At 41.2% G+C, this 5,590-nt stretch overlaps 1 long non-coding RNA gene across 1 annotated transcript; it reads left to right on the top strand.

Moving 5' to 3' along the window:
- Window positions 1–3,411, top strand: LOC116410559. Its single transcript, XR_004222477.1, has 3 exons — window positions 1–908; window positions 1,029–1,155; window positions 2,844–3,411. It is a non-coding gene; the product is annotated as an uncharacterized LOC116410559 (long non-coding RNA).
- Window positions 3,412–5,590: the final 2,179 nt, after the last annotated feature.

The raw sequence follows: 5,590 nt of genomic DNA, 5'->3' as shown, positions 1-5,590 counted from the left end.
AAAAAATTATATACATATATACTGCATATATATTTAGGTTAAACATCCTTGATGTATGAAACCTCACATAAAATCAGACTGCAGTCTTTTATTATTGCCAGAGACCCAATTTTTTTTTCTACTAAATGCATTATTGGGAAAGATCAGTGGTGTGGCCTAAATTGTCCACATTTAAGCAAGTGTATGCTGTATGCCTTTCACTTATCTAGTGTCCATGTGACAGGTGTGGCCTAAATTGTCTGGGAGGTATTTTATATCCCTGTTACTTGTATAGTGCCCATGTGATAGTTCTATAATAATAGATAATAAATGTATAGTGTAGTGTAGGTTAAATATCCTTGATTTATGAAATTTCACCTAAATTGGGACTGCAGCCTTTTTTATTGCCAAAGACCCTCTTTCTTAATACTGGAGGTGAACAGGGAAAATCAGGGTTGTGTGGCCTAAATTTCCACTTTTAAATATTCAAATGATGGAATTATATGCCATTTCCCAAACTATGGTTGTTTTTTATAGGACCTGACTAACAGTGCTACAGAGGATATGACTTGCAATAAGAGCTGCAGAGTGCTGGGTCCTGCCTTCAGAAGTTAAGAAAGGAGAGGACTTGTAAAGGACAGATATCCTTTTCTTTCTTTTTATAAAAAAAATAATTGGTCTTGGCACCCCCCACAGTAAATCCTGGTTTCCTTGTCCTTTAAGAATAAGCGGTTTTGGAACGTATTAAAAAAAAAATAACATTTTTCATTTTAATTTGTTGTCTGATTTATTGTACACAGGACCTGGCAGTGTGAGCTGCAGAATGCTGGAGTTTCTGGTAAAGAGATTTGCAGTGTCCTCGGTCCCCCCTTGAGAGATGAAGAAAGTTATAGGACTGCTAAAGGACAACAAGACTGTCAATGGTAAAGGTAAAGACACTTTAAACCAGCAGAAGTTGTTAAGAACAGGTTGTTCTACAATATACTAAAGGATTTTTAAAGGTGGACTTTACATTTGACTTGCATTTTTTGATTATTTGTTCTAAACAGGACTTGAAAATGAGAGCTACAGAGGGCTGCAATTTCTAGCAAAGAGTTTTGCAGTGTATTGGGTCGTGCCTTGAGAGGTGAAGCAAGAAAGAGAACTGCTGAAGGGCAACAAGACTTTCAAGCAAAGGTAAAAATATCTTTACTGAGTAATTACATAGTAACATAGTAAGTTAGGTTGAAAAAAGACATACGTCCATCACGTTCAACCATAGTGCCTATATATAACCTGCCTAACTTCTAGTTGATCCAGAGGAAGGCAAAAAAACCCCATCTGAAGCCTCTCTAATTTGCCGCAGAGGGGAAAAAATTCCTTCCTGACTCCAAGATGGCAAACGGACCAGTCCCTGGATCAACTTGTACTAAGAGCTATCTCCCATAACCCTGTATTCCCTCACTTGCTAAGAATCCATCCAGCCCCTTCTTAAAGCTATATAATGTATCAGTCAGTACAGCTGATTCAGCGAGGCAATTCCACAACTTCACAGCTCTCACAGTAAAAAAACCTTTCCGAATATTTAAATGGAACCTCCCTTCTTCTGAACGGAGTGGGTGCCCTTGTGTCCATTGGAAGGACCTACTGGTAAATAAAACATTAGAGAGGTTTTTATATGATCCCCTTATATACAGGTATCGGACCCCTTATCCAGAAACCCGTTATACAGAAAGCTCTGAATTACGGAAAGACCGTCACTCATAGACTCCATTTTAATCAAATAATTCAGAATTTTAAAACTGATTTCCTTTTTCTCTGTAGTAATAAAACAGTACCTTGTAATTGATCCCAACTAAGATATAAATAATCCTTATTGGATGCAAAACAATCCTATTGGGTTTAATTAATGGTTTATTGATTTTTTAGCAGACTTAAGGTATGGAGATCCAAATTACGGAAAGACCCCTTATCTGGAATACCATTGGTCCTGAGTATTTTGGATAACGGGTCCTATACCTGTATTTATACATAGTTACCATGTCACCTCTTAAGCGCCTCTTCTCCAGTGTAAACAGACCCAACTTGGCCAGTCTTTCTTCATAACTGAGACTTTCCATACCCTTTACCAGCTTAGTTGCCCTTATCTGGACCCTCTCTAACTCAATCATGTCCCGTTTGAGCACTGGAGAGCAAAACTGAACTGCATATTCTAGATGGGGCCTTACCAGTGCTCTGTAAAGGGGAAAAATAACACCCTCCTCCTGTGAATCTATACCCCTTTTAATACAGCTCAAAACCTTGTTTGCCCTTGCAGCTGCTGCCTGGCATTGCTTGCTACAGCCAAGTTTATTATCTACAAGGACTCCAAGGTCCTTATCCATTATGGATTTGCCTAGTGCAGTCCCATTAAGGGTATAAGTGGCTTGCATATTTTTACATCCCAAGTGCATGACCTTACATTTATCCACATTAAATCTCATCTGCCACTTAGCTGCCCAGATTGCCAGTTGGTCAAGATCCTGCTGCAAGGATGCCACATCCTGGATAGAATTGACGGGTCTGCAGAGTTTTGTGTCATCTGCAAACACTGATACATTGCTTATAATACCCTCCCCTAAATCAATTATGACCAAGTTGGACGTAGTACAGAACCCTGAGGGACCCCACTGAGAACCTTACTCCAAGTAGAGAATGCACCATTAACAACCACCCTCTGTACCCGATCCTATAGCCAGTTTTCTATCCATGTGCAAACAACTTCACTAAGACCAATAGACCTTAGTTTAGAAATCGTTTTGAATAGACTGTGGTATAACATACTAAATATTATTTCAAGTGAACTACACCTTTTAATTTGCTTTTTTTCTGATTATTGTAAACAGGACCCAGCAATAAGTGCTGCAGAGCATTGGAGTTTCCAGCAAATAGATTTGCATTGCGCTGGGTCCTGCCTTGAGAGGTGAAAGAAAGAAGAGGACTGCCAAGGAAAAAAAAGACTTTCAAGTGAAGGTAAATAGAACTTAAATTACTGTGGGTAGGCAGCCTTCAGTGAATCTATTCGCTAAGTGAGTTTACCAGGCGGCATGTATGAGTGTATATCTAAAGTAGGACAAGAACAGTAAGTGAGTTGACACTGTAGCATGGCATTTGTTTCCCTTGGTTGGTTCTGATTTATTGTAAAAAGAACCAGACATCAAGAGCAGCAGATGATCAGAGTTTCCATGTGATTTGCCCTAAGCTGGGTCCTGCCTTGAGAGTGGAAGAAAGGAAGAGGGCTGCTAAAGGACAGAAAGACTTTCAAGCTCCGATAAAGAGATTTTGAATTGAAAATTTGTTAGGAATAGTATGTTCCGTAATATACTAAATGGTATTTAAAGGTGAACCTGGCACCTGGCAATAATAGTTCTTCCCTGCAGATTATTATTATTATTATTAACATTTATTTATAAAGCGCCAACATATTCCACAGCGCTATACAATAAGTGGGTTTCATACATTGGACATACAGAGTAACATATAAAGCAATCAATAACTGATACAAGAGGTGAAGAGAGCCCTGCCCAAAAGAGCTTACAATCTCATGTGGAACAGTGCAATAACCACTCCTGTGTCTGCCAAACCTTCCTGCAAGTCCTTTGCAGTCACATTAGGGTTTCCATTTACATTTCTGACCAGCATATAAGCAGCTCTCTCTGAAGATGTTTCATACCCTTCCTTGGCTTCCACAGTTCCCTTTAACTACCATTTCTTGATGACATCATGGAGCTGGAAGTGTTTTGCAATATTGCTGTACCCTCCCCCTGCTTTCACCTGCTTTGAAGACATCAATTAACTTTATTTTCTGATCTCACTTTGCTTAGAAGAGCCCAAGGTTTGCCCTCTAGGTGCAAGTTTACTAAAGTTTATGAGAAACATTCAATACACAGAGATATGAGAGCACAGAGCAATGTAGCAGATTCAGACAGGGCTAAAACTAGGGGTAGGTAGAAGAGGCACAAGTTTTGGGTGGGGGGCTAGGCATGTACCTCTTCTGTCTTCCTACCCAAAGTCATAAAGGATCAATGGATGGCAGTCTCCCATTGCACTGCCCACTCCCAGCTCCTCACTTTCCCACGTGCATGGTGTGCGGGGTGGTGTACAATCAGCAGCAGCCTTGAGCTCAACTTCTGCTTGGACTGGCACTGCAAAGAATAGCATAGACAGTGAGCAGACTGGACCACACTATCCCTGTGCTATCTCTGTCCGTCAGCTTTTGCTCTCCTATTGCAAATTCTTCAGCCCCATTGCAAATTCTACAGCCATCCTGGATTCTCCTGCTTGTCTGTGACTAAATTTGGCTTCTGTCTTTTCCCTGACCCCATTAAAGAGTTGCATGCTTTGTGCTCCAGAAAGGTCAAAGGGCCCACTCAGACAGGGGCCCACCGGAAAAACTCCGACATTGGGTTTTTGCACCTGGGCAATAATCCATGGCAGATATTTGCTTTCATTGTTCTAACTGCAGCAGATTTAAATTTGCCAGCACCCTCATTCACCCTAAACTAGGTTCATGACTAGCAAGACAACTGATATCAACCTAATGAGATTATTCTTTAATTCACATACGATACATGATAACGCAGTACTCACGGGTAGTACTCTCACTAGACTCTGCTAAGGCATTTGACTCGGTGGAGTGGACCTATCTGTGAGCTGTGCTTTCCAAATTTGGCTTTGGGCTCAATTTTATAAAATGGATCTGTATGTTATATCTGACACCTACAGCTAAGGTTAAGGCAAATGGAATAACATCTAACCCCTTTCCACTCACACGAGGCACTAGACAGGGATGCCCACTTTAGCCCCTATTGTTTACCCTGGCTATTGAACCCCTGGCCATCCTAATCAGGCAAACGCCGGCATTGGAAGGTTGGCGCTTGTGACCAATAGAGGAAAGAGTCTTCTTATATGCAGACGACCTGCTGGTCTACTTGGCAGACGCAGGCCCCTCATTAATTACATTGGCCAGTATCATAACACATCTCGGGAAACTCTCTGGATTGCAAGTTAATTGGGATAAATCTGCCTTGATGCTTGTAGACCCGACCCCCCTCCCTGCTCTACCACAAGACATCCCCTTAATGGCAGTAGAATCATTTAAGTACTTGGGAATCCAAATCCACCCAGATCTAAACACCTATATGACAAGAAACCTTGATCCAATCATATCCTCCTTAAATAACATCCTACCCATGTGGTCCAAACTTCCCGTAACACTTTGGGGGTTTACCTGCCATGCTTTCTATACATATTTCACAACTCTCCTATCCATATCCCCAGAAGCTTTTTCAAAGCCGTTAACCAGACCCTAATACACTTTATATGGGGAGGCAAAACACCTAGAATTACTTGGAAGAAACTAACCCCCCCCCCCACTAAAGAAGGGGGACTGGGACTACCAGACTTATACCTTTACTACTTAGCTAGTCAGTTGCACTACATTCAATTGTTGTTTGATCCCTACCCAAATATGACTCTGCAAGCAGTAAGAATAGGGTCATTGGAGGGCCTTAGACATCTTCCATATAGAGCAACTAATGACCACAAAAACCTTCCAGTGGTAATGACAACTCTGAGGACAGCCTGGAACCTA

The sequence above is a fragment of the Xenopus tropicalis genome, chromosome 4 (assembly GCF_000004195.4).
Source record: "Xenopus tropicalis strain Nigerian chromosome 4, UCB_Xtro_10.0, whole genome shotgun sequence".
Lineage (NCBI taxonomy): Eukaryota > Metazoa > Chordata > Amphibia > Anura > Pipidae > Xenopus > Xenopus tropicalis.
Note: the sequence above shows the minus strand (reverse complement) of the source record. Positions and strands in the feature narration are given on the sequence as shown.